Source organism: Augochlora pura, chromosome 10 (assembly GCF_028453695.1).
Source record: "Augochlora pura isolate Apur16 chromosome 10, APUR_v2.2.1, whole genome shotgun sequence".
In the NCBI taxonomy this organism is placed as follows: domain Eukaryota; kingdom Metazoa; phylum Arthropoda; class Insecta; order Hymenoptera; family Halictidae; genus Augochlora; species Augochlora pura.
The window spans coordinates 24,233,897-24,246,113 of NC_135781.1; the positions used below are offsets into that span (position 1 = coordinate 24,233,897).

The 12,217-nt window shown below is 43.7% G+C and overlaps 1 protein-coding gene across 2 annotated transcripts in view; it reads right to left on the reverse strand.

Moving 5' to 3' along the window:
* Cv-c (RhoGTPase activating protein) overlaps nucleotides 1-12,217 on the reverse strand; it is a 386,165-nt gene that overhangs the window by 242,492 nt on the left and 131,456 nt on the right. The window lies entirely within an intron of this gene.

Genomic DNA, 12,217 nt, shown 5'->3' on the forward strand with positions numbered 1-12,217 from the left:
CAAACGAATCTCCTAATTCAAGCATACATGACAAAAAATGTCATGCGAAGCTTATATAAATCCGACTTTGTCATCTAGCATCATATAATAGTATAGTCGATTTTCCTCAATTGTCCCATAACTTCCAAACGAAAATGGACAATTCGGGAAGGGAAGATACGATTATTCGAGCTACACGTCTCGTTTTTATAGTCGTTGACAATCGGTTCGCGAAACTCGAATAATCGTATCTCTTTTCCGAAATCGTTCACTTCTGTTTACAAGCTTACATAAATCCACTGTCTAATCTAACCCTTGTACCAATACCCACAATTTTCTAAAACATGCAACAATTGCATACATTATCGTTGAAACGCATATTTCGATGCGTGTAAGGTAGTTACATCGACTTATAATTATCCAAAGAAATGTAAATCCGTAACATTTTTACTATTTGTTCACTCTGTAAGACCCTAAAAAAATGCACTGTACACGGGATGCTCCACTAAATTGCTTCTTGAAAAAAACCTCGGACCTTGTATGTTTATGGTACACGGTTCCAATAAAGGTTTTTCTGCGATCTTGTGTTCAGCAAAAACTCGCCGCGAAGGAAATAGGCTCGCGAATGCGGGAAGCATTTCGCGTACCGCTGCAGAGAAATGCCGGCCGCCATAAACTTCCGCGGTTTAACGATTGGTTGCGCAACGTTCCGAACAATTAAATCGGTCGGAACCGAATCGCCGGCCAGTTAACGCGTCCATCGGATTAGTGTAAACGTGCCAAGAAAACTCGAACAAGTGTCGTGCGGGCCAAACAGGTTTCTGAACCGGCGATCGAGGTTAATTGATCGTTGCCCGGACCGCGATAACTCCATAAATTAGAAACATCACTTTCTAAGACCGGTGCCGGCGAAATAATTGGAAAAGAAAAGTGCTCGGGCCCGATTTTTCATCGGGCCGTTGCGCGGGCAACGGGCAACGTTCGCGAACAGCGGGTTCGCGTCGGCGCTGCTGTCAGCATCATAACTGCTTCATTATGGGCCGCTTTATAAATACGCTCCACCGATTTAACCGCGCGTGCACATACCGCTCGGTTTCATTTCTCGCGCGATACTTTGGCCGACCATAACCGTCGAAGGGATCCCATTGCCCGCGAAGATGATAGCGTTCTCTTCTCAACGATGCATAATCGCTCGCAGAAAATACGCTGCACCGCACCGCGCGCCGCTCCATGGCGGTCGATTTACCAAAAAGCGTCGGCAACGAATCCGTATCCTTATTAATTATTTACATAGATTTTTATTAATTTTTGGCAAAAATACTAGGTCGTATATAAAACAGTAAAACAATTATAATAATTAGAGAATGCGTTGATAATGCGTACAACTCTGGTTCAGCTTATTTCTCATAATTAACTCAGAGTATTTTTATTTTCCATAAAAATTCGCTGTTCAGTTATTGCAAACAGGTAAGTTATGACGGTAACGACAGAAACATTCTTCATTATTTGTTCTTCGACGCGTGCACAATACATGCTATAACCTGCACTTGCGATTTGATTACGCAACGTTTGATTCCGATGTGGTGTTCTGTTATTAAGCCAAGATGCATCGCATCTCGGAAGACATATTATTCATATTGCTCTGGGAGTATCGCGGCACAATCAAAGGATAGAAAGAAGCTTTTCTCGGAGGAAATTGCAACGCCTCCGTCGACTCGATCCGTCTCTGCCTGTGGTATCGCAGTGCTCTAGACATTATTCAAATGACATTGTCTCCTCGTTCGACTCGCAATGAAAATGTACTTCCTCCTCGTCGTTGCATCGCGTAGAGAGATCATCGCATATTTAGCCAGTTTCAACGACAACAATTATTTAGAGGCTCAGAGTGCGTTTGGAAATTTTCCTGGCACATTTGTTCGAAACTATTGCAGTACTTATGTTACTAATAAATTCGAGGGAAATGTCTCCCTTTTTTGATAATTAGAATAAGTTGAAAATAACGTAGCAAAATTCTTAAATTCGCGAGTCTCGTTACATTTTTGTCATAAATGTATAAAATTCGCAGGAGTCTAAAGTTCAAAATTGTAACTCATAATTTTTGCCTTAATTCGGGATATCATCGCAGAAACATTTTTTATTCGTTCACCTGTACCTGTGTATAAAAACGTTCGCGTGATGCTAATTTTTGTACACGGCATCCATATCAGCTGATCGAGCTCGATATCTGCCCAGGTGAACGACCGGCAATAATGCATACTAAGTGACCGTCTGTTTGTACCGTCACGTGCACTTATCTAATATCGAATATGTTATCTATTTTCCATTGTTTCGCGTGCAACACTTTTCGCCAGGACATTGCCCTTCTGCGCGGTAACGAACCTTCCAATCTAGTCCTTTCAATATTTAAAAATCCCACTATTGTTCCTGCCTTGCCCGATGATCCACGACGATATAAATAGCTTTACAAAACTGCCATTTGCAGCTTCAGTTACGTTCTTTTCTCTGCGCTTGCAGCTTTAGTTACGCGCGTAATACTTCTCAGCGATTGCTGCCACGTGCATCTTATCTATCATACAGTTACACCTTTGTAACCGGAATCGATCGCTAGATCATTCCCATCACTGTGCTCTTGACAGTTCATTTGCATTATTATTGGTGCGCTTCACGACATCCGTGTTCATCTCTTTCTCTTGTATCGTTCCTGTTGAGGATTGCTGAGCGAGGGTTTTATGGCGGGGGGCCATGTGCTTGGGACTTTTAGAATCGGCCAGGGTATGGGCCTGTCACCCACTTCTTTAGAAATTAGTTTGCGTTTGTTCCAAGGCACATGGTCGACACTCTTGGCCGTTGGCGATATTGCCCTGCCATAAACACGGGTCCCTATGCCCATAGCGCGGCGCGAATCGCGGAAAACGGCACGTTCTGGGACAACGGGCAATTAGGGGAATGGGATGCAGATGTCGGGAGTTTTCCAGGCCCACGCGCGACCGGGAACTCCGTGGCAAATGTTGCGGCACTGCCCCTTCCTAGGTCCCAGACGTTGTCTTTTGGGCTTGTCGCGATTGGGCAGCTTCCTCAACACCCACCCCTAACTTGCAAGAGTAGGGCGAACCGAGGTGACGTTATCGGTGAACTTCGATTCGCACCTCAGATACATTTGGAAATCAGATACATTTCGGAGTCAAAGGCAATACGTAAAATAGATTGATACATTTGGAAATCAGATACATTTTTGGAATCAGACACAATACGTAAAATAGACATAGCCACAAACTCGTAGACAACTAGTAATTTGTAACAATCTGGAACGCATTCCATGTATCTCCACCGGGAGTGTAAATATATTTGTTGTTAACATTCACGGTGTAAATTTGTTCCTCCTACCTTGGAGGTGGTCCTTCGAGTTAGTCGACACATCACGTGTAAATTACTCAAAAGCTCGAACGATTTATTAAAATCAACCACGAGCATCAACAGTTCCATCGCGATCTATATTCTGTACTTAATCACTTCTGTTCGTTCTTCGGATTTTTTATTTAATTATTAAGACGCACTTTGTTTGATCAAATACTTGTTTTCATCACCATGCAGTTCGTTGTTCATTCTTCCTATCCTCCAATTTAAATCTAGGGGCTCCAACGTCTAATTATAAAATTATGAACGAAAATGATCGATTTTTATGAAACTTGAATTTCCGAGAAACGACGTATAATTCGTGGATAATTCATATATTGCGCAAAGCTTCCCGGTGGAATTGTTGCACGGCGTACACTAGAAGTCCTCAGAATGTCTATGATCTATCGTGAACGGAGAAGAATGCGTGTCGCCTTTATGTGTTTCTCGTTGCTTGTTGATCAGCCGTCCTCTCGAAGCCCGTCGAGTATCTCCGAGCTCCGCAGTAACATTTTCATTTGCATCGAACGAACGTCTCGTCGATCCGGCTGGAAACCATGGGAACGGTCTCTGTCGGTTCAATGGAGAATTTACATAAACCGAGGCCGGCTCGACCGACTCGCGTTTCATAGTTGAGGGCGACGACTAAAAGATTGTCGTCACCTTCGACGCGCGGACGATCTATCACACCGCGACCACGTGCTGTACCCGCCGGTAATGAAAAGGTTGATTAAACCTATTCCGGCTCAGGTCGAATTGTGATTCCATCCAGTGAGATAGCGCGGCGCCGATACCGCCGCGCCGGTCCTATCATCAATCAAACGGCGAGCATTATTCGTGCACGAGTCCCTTCGGAAGGGAAGCTTTTACAGGCCAACAGGCAGCAATCAAACTTACTATGAAACTGAAAAATTGATCACGGTGAATTTCACAGATTTTTCCGCGGTGATAATGCGACGTTATCCATCGCGGACCCCCTGTTCCCGTTGAGAGCCCGCCTTTTATTCGCTGCGATCGCCGTCGCGAGGTGACACGGCGACGTTCTAATCGAACCCGGGGGAGAATAATTCATGCAATTTAGGTTCGTTCCGCGCGCGCGCGCGTGCTCGCGCTCGCGGCACCATATGGTACTACTGCTTCTTCAAAATTGCATTCCGAGTCGCCTCCGAGTAACTGCAAATTCAATTTGCGCGAGTTAAGCTTAACGAACATTGATACAGTTTGCTCAAGACTTCGCGCGCGATATCGATTGCAATTCCCGCTGCGAGGATTGATGGACGCTGCGCTGGGCTCTCGGACGATAGATGTCTCGGGGGAAAAAATGTAGGCTCGATTTCTGAGCGTGTGTCGCAAGAAATCGATTCTATCCCGCGTCATTACAATTTCATTTTGAATAGGTTCGCTTACCACTTGTTCGTTCGAAAAGGTCATCGATTCGCAACAATCGCTTTTTGTCGGACAATCGTAATAACGGATAAACTAGATTTTTACAATTATTATTTGAGTAATTAATTGTCTCGTGATAGCACGTCAATAGGTGATTGTGCATTAAATTCTCGTTTGGATTATTCAATTTTCCGGAATTACAAGTTTGTCTACCTCTAGCTGCACATGCATATACGTATGCAATTCCAAAGATCGCATACAGCGCAACGAGATAAAGATTTCATTGATCTGCCAAAAATTCAGACTCGATCGAGACAAACCATCGCTCAAAATTATCGACCGACACGATTGTTTAAGCAGTTGAAAGATAAATAGGTGGCAGTGCAGATTAGTCACTGATAAAAATCTGATGGCCGCCTCTTAGAGTGTTAATATTCCCTTGTCTCGCGTAAGTTGGCTGCTCGCTTCGGGCAATGCAATACCGGTGTGGAAACTGGGAAGCCAGTGATAGATGATTAATCGCCGAGGTGGTTATTGCAATACCGGCTGACAACCGCGTAACCGCACTTTTATTTCCAACTTTTGAAATTTCAACGGTGGCGAGAAAAATTCAGCAGAATGTTCCTTTTATCGTATCGACAAATCTCTTTTGTCACGCGTGTTGATTAATCGTTCGGAATAATTGAAATCCGATGCGTTGATTGTGCGAGAGCGTTAACCGCGTTAATTGTACTACAGACAGATTAATATTAAATGCTGCCGATCTGCGTGTAGCCACAATCCTCCGACAAATCTTGTCAGGAGCACGTTATGGTAGTGAACCTAATTTAATCGACTATCTTCGCTTGACAACGAGCTATAGAACGCTGAATGTTATTGACGCGCGGTAGCCGATAGATAATCGAACAACGATTGAACCTGGTTGTATAACTTTCAAAGGAGAAATATAATTTCGATGAAGTATATACGGTATCATATTTAATTCGAGCATTCTAAGTGTCTCTGTCATAATTGATAAAACACGAGTCAAAATTAAACGCCAAATATTCTAGTCGCATAACTCATATCCATCTAGATTCCATATTTCAATTTGATTGAAATGTTACGAAAATCTTTGAAACTGAAAAGCCGCGGCATAGAAAAGCCACGTTGGTTATCGTAATATTTGACAGATTAATCTACGCGTAAGTTTCGCGGAATAAGTACAAATATCCAAATAGGGTGGAATTTGGACAATTACAAGGTCCATTGCTAAAATATAATTCTTAGAATCGAGTAGGAAACCGGTGCGTCGAACCGGTGCAAAAGTAATCGACACCTGCTCTGGACGTGTCAACTGCTTTCCTCGCAATCATTACACGCTGCCTATCAAAGACCAACATCATTGTGTCCGCTTGAAAAGCCATTCTATTCAATCGGCACGCTGCTCGGCCGCGGACCGTTCCCTCGGCTGATTACAGTTATCATAACTAGTCGGCCCACGCGAGGAAATTCAGCGAGAGGTGCTCCTCTAATCACTTTGTTACCGGAGCTATCTCGAGCAGGAAGAAAGCGGTCGCTAAAAGCACGCGCGGGCCAAGCTTTCACATAAATATCCGTTTGATAAATGTGCCGGGCGACGCGTTACGGATGGTGAATATTCGAATGGCGCGGCGACGGTGATAGTAGGCGTGCATCTGGTGCGGAGATTAAATGCAATCCCAATCAAGACGATTCACAAGCACTTCCGTGTCGCTCGACAGAAACACTGAGCTCGGTGCAACCGACCGTGTATCTTTTAATTGTTCCGTGGAATCCGCCAGGAATTTTCGGGGGAGGTTCAATGAAATTTCATCGTCGATTACCGCAGAATAATTGAGTCGTCTATTTTAGAAATGACCTATGTCAAATTCTATTGAAATTCAAGTATTCGAGGGTTACGTTTCAAAAAGAAAATAAAGAGATACACGTGTACGATATCAATGTGTCAACTGCTTGCGTGCGAATGAATGACTTAAATTTACAATTCTTATTAACCTTTTAGATACTACGCGCCACTATAGTGGCTTTCGCGAATGGCTCGTGCTTTACCCAATTGTTTTATTATTTATTAAAGCAAACAATTAAAGTGAAAGTGTGTATATACAATATATTAAGAAAAGAATATATGTTATTAGTACTATATATAGATATCCGGAAAAAATATATATTAAGAGAAAATCGTAATTTAGTTACGAAAAACTTTATTTGCGCAAAATCCTGCCGTACCTAAAAGGTTAAAATAATAACAATCAATGTGCGAGACGCTTCCCTGCGTCTTTCACGCGAAATACAAACCCTTTATTCGCATTCGAGGAAAGCTTAATGAACGCGGATGCAATACCAACGTGTCACAATGCTTATTTATGTCTAAAAGACCTACGTTTACGATTCCTATTAAAATAATAGCTACCATTAAGTGAACAATATACAGTTCACTGCAGGCAACAACAAGAAGTAAGAAACGGACTTAGGTCACTTTCTAAATGAACGACTCGACTTGCAGTCGGTTTCTGGAAATGTAATTCGGGAGAACGGAACATTTTCGGCTCTGGTCGCACGACACGGTTTAGAAAACGTGGTCGTAAGTGTTCCTAGCGCTATTACGTAAAGATTTGTCATTTTGTTTCGGAAAGCGAACAATAAATCACCGCGCTGTGATGAAATAATTTACAGAAAAGTGGTTGTCGCGGAAGAAATTCGTAGGGAACGGTGGCCCAGCCGCGTCCAGTTATTAAATCACGATTACACGTGATTCATGACGGTTCTTGTTGAAGAAACGATAAAATTTTAAACATACCATTGTTCCGGCTCCTATTAGTAACCGCGGTCAGCTCGTTCATCGGCGCTCTATCGGCGTGCTCACGACTCTCGCCATTTTTCTTCCGAGTATATACATTTCCGCCTTTGCCCGGCCACAAATAGAGATATCCAGGCATGGTGCCATTATAGGAAACGCCTACAAAGTCGACGTTGTTACGAAACGGCAATATCTTAACCTCTCTCGAAGGATATTGGCTCACCTATGCCCATTAACATAAATGTTATTTAACGCGCCGAGCCGCGAACTCGCCGCGCCACGCCGCGCCGCGCCGGCCGGTGTACCAACTTATACGGGGCCGTAAATAATCCCGCGATTCAAAAATCCCGCGTTTACTCCGCTCTAGAACCGCTTTTAGAGGATAGTTTCTGAAATCCACGAACTCGCGACTCGATCGTTGAAATGGAGAACATTATGCAGCCACGATAAAGCACTGGAAACAGCGAAGGTAATTGAAACTCGATCGAGTCGAAACCCTTTGATAGATTGTGCAATTTTCACGTTTGAAAATGGTTGATATAATCGTGCTTGGGTTCGGGCGGTTTTTAGATTGCCAATAAAGTCTTTCTCTTCTCGCGTCAGAAAAATCAGCGCGTTGAAAGGGTTCTTGCCTCGAACAAATTAAATTAAGCATACATTGAAACTACATTCTAAAGTGTTTCTTATATGCCGGTAAACGTTGGATTCTGAGTGGTCACGTTGCCTTGCCAAGATCTTAACGGTCGTGATTTATAGCAAATAAAATGGTTGGTTCCGAGAATGCATCAGGGAAGGCTGAAATTTTAAAACCTCCCACAGCCGTACTCTTCAGCTTCATTTTGTAATGTAATGGTACTTGTTCCGCGACACCTTCGGCCAGATAGGAATCAATCTTTTACTTTACGGTTGAACTTTAAATGCAATCTAATACAATCACAAAGCGTGACAAAGGCATCCGACGCAGAAAAGAATCAGCGACACGGAATTCGACTTTTTCATCCTGAGCTGTATAATTTGTTCGAGCCGACAAGCCGACAAGGCGAGCCGTCTCTTTTCGTCGACGCATCGCTCCGCATCGCATCGCATCGCGCGCGGCTTCTTCGCTCGCTGACCGACTGCGCCGTGTAATCATTAGCGAATCGCCGACAGAGACGTTGAATGTTTCGTTTGGCCATTCATTTGCTCGATTCGCCACCGACCTACCCCCTTTTTTACTTTCACCGTTCGAACAGTCACGGCGAATGCTTTTCTTCGATGGCGAATCGTTTCACCGGGAGGCACAAGTTTCACTCTACCAAATAATTAATGTTTGTTACTTGTGCATAAAGCAACGGCAAAGAATCGATCGTATTTTCCTTTGATTTTTACTAGAAGAAATTTAAATAAATTTCTGTTCCGAATGCGCTGTAATGAATAACACTGTATAGAAGGCGAGGCTTCGCTTTGAACTGAATCAACTGTGAATGTCAAAATAAAATCAGTCGGAAAAATGAGATACTTTACTTAACACTTTCACGACCTCGTTGAAAACGCGAAAAGTTAAGCAGAATTAAAATATTTTATTTCAGATAAACATTGCAAAGCAATCTTACACGACACTCTTGCGAATCGCAACAAAATTAAGAAGCTATAATGTCAAGAATTAATGTTTAGAAATTCAATTTTAAATAATTCTTTTAGCCACGTATTGCTGACGCGATAGTCAATGTGTTAACAGAGTTTATTTAAAACTGTGTTTTAAAGTGAAAGAAGAAGTTTTCAATGAATTGAGAAGAACTCCGAGTCAAGAATGATCGATTACAACAAAGAGAAGCAAGCAGAATGAGGTCCGCGCGTTGCTAAAGTAAAAGTGGGGGATCTCCCAGTTGACTAAGGGTTAAGATTTCTCAGCATGTGCTATCGACATAATTCTGATACTTAAGGAAGTTGCGTTATAAGAAATAACAAGAAAGATAGTAAGAAAGATAGCAAGAAAAATACTAAGAAAAAAGAAAAGTCGTCGAATCGTCACGATTATTGAATGTACACAGTTAATTCCGAATTCAAACACGTTAGTCGAAACGTTCGCAGCAGTGATAGACAGGAGAGGAGTGTTCGACGTGATTTCACCGGTCGTCGTGCCGAATCGTGCTGTTCCGGCGGTCTTGGGTTAAGAAAAATTAATAAAGAAATATCGGCGACGCTGTGTCGACGAAGGATGAAAATAAGAAGAACGAGAAGAGAGGAAGAAGAAGAATCCGGTCGTGAAGCGGTTCGCGCACGAGAGCCGCATCAAAGTCACCAATATACAACGTCGACCGGTCCATTACCGTTTTTATTATCTAATGTAGCCGGTGGACGAAGAGCGTGGCCGCTAATGACACCGATCGTTCCCGCGTCATTAGTTTGCGGTGCTTCGGGATTTTCCCAGGGGCCGTGTCATCGGCGACGAACCCCTTTGGACGAAAAAAAAAATCAGAACGACCTCTCTTGATTGGAGAAAATCGAATTTTTCCGGCGCGACACCTCCGTACGAGCGATTAGCACAATTTATTTACTTTCACGGTTAAATTTAGCGCCTTCGTTAGCGTGTTTATCAAAGACCGCGGAGACGTTTATATTGTCGTTAACTCGACGATCGCTTGCGGTGCTTGACCGGCCGCTGTCGCTGTTCGCTGGCACCAAGCCGGCCGCCGCGGTGCCATCCGCCGCGATTCCCGCGATCCATCCGAAGGAATCTTCGCATTACGTAGCATTTTTCTGGAATCGATCTAGCATGCGCGCGTAGTAAACATTACGGATTGCTTGATTTATTTTTATAATGTCGCACTTTCTCTTCGCGCGGCGACGTCGACGCCGGGAACTTCTTTCTCAGGATCATTAACCCTGAAAACGTCTCCGCGTCTCCTTATAGTCTGTAACCCCGGGGACCGAGGTCAGCGTCGAACACGTAAAAGTAGCACGAAATCAGGCACTTTGTTGGATTTTTCTTCCTACGACAAGAAGATAAAGTCGCAAATGTTCCACTGACATTAATCCACTGATTAATAGACTTGCCGACCGTACGACTTCGCGAAACGCAACTAGATAGCGGAACCCGTACAAATTTACTACATTATGGTAGCAATATTTATGATCTAATTGCAAGGACACGGATTCTGTGATCGTACAACGGCAATGCAACCAATGAAACGACACGATCGAAACTAGCATACTTATCGCGAAGAAATAAACGAACCGATCCTACTTGCACAGATTTTGATCAAACACCAGCGCGCAAAACTCTTCACGAGTGTTCGACTATTTTGAATGATCAATGAAATGCACAGTCACGTTACACGAGTGATATTAGCCAGCAATGACTGGCGCGACGCAATATTAATTACTGTAGATAATAATCGCGATACGTTTACCAATTTCTAAAAAGACAAATTATTCGAGAAAGTGTTACGAGCAACGATCTCTTGAGAAGAAGAAAAAAAACACGACCGTATATTAAACAGATATAGGGTCTCGATAAAGCAACATGTCTTACTAATATCGTCATTAAACGAATCGCTACTTAAATCTCCATTTACCAACGACTCGGTCCCAGCACCCATCGAAGATTTATTGCGGGCTCCAATGTTCTAATCAATCTCGAGATTCCGCGCGAGGGAGCGATATCTTCGCTCGTACTTTCACCGAAACAGTGCAATCGATTGGCTCGCATCGATAATGGGCCATACGATTCAATTAAGAAATCGTTTTCCCATTGGGACCTCGCGAACGACCGAACCGTGCAATCGTTTCTGGTAAATGGGACGTTATTCAGTCTCTAGGGGCCGCGACCGCGACCGGCGACGATCTTCGTCGAGGCTCGTTACGACTCGACCAACCGGCCCGTCATCTGCAATGCACTTCTCCTTTTTTTCTCTCTCTTCTCATCGACGAAAGCTGCTTCTTCGCGAGAACATTGTATATTCGCGCGCACGTCGGACGACCAATTGCAATTTGATAATCGTTTAGATTTCGACGTGCGTCGACTATGAAAACGCGAAAAACGTCTATGAAAAAGGCTGTGAAGAACATCGACTGTGTCATTCCCTGTTGAAGAAATAAAATCCCATGAAAATAACAAATGCTTCGGATCCTTGGCTTGTTCTCTGCGCGACTCTCTTAAATGTATTCCGTAATGTACGGTCAACTAAGGCCGCTGAAGCAAGATAAACGAAGCAACGATGAAATAAAAAGTGAACAGTAGGATCTCTCCCATGCAGTACGGTGTGTATGTAGTTGGTAAGCAGAGCACAAACCCGTCTAAACCGTTGCAACACGTCAAACGCATTCCGCGAAGAGAAACACGCGTCAAAGGGTGGACGCTTATTCGTTCGCGTGGAAACATTAATCTTCCATGTTCGGCAAAGAATGCACGGACGACGGGAACAATTGAACGACTGGTCTTGTCCGATCGTGGATCCGTGCCTCGAGGATTATATCATTAGATTGCAGGACGCCGTGCAACTGCAACGTGCCACCGCGACCGTGGCAGACGTTCGTTGCACTTGTTCTAAATCTCGGAACGATACTGGAACGCGATTTACTCCGGGGACGCCGATCACAGCGTCATTGTGCTCGGAGATCCGCGCGCGTTCGCGTTCGCGTTCGCGATGCCTGAAACAC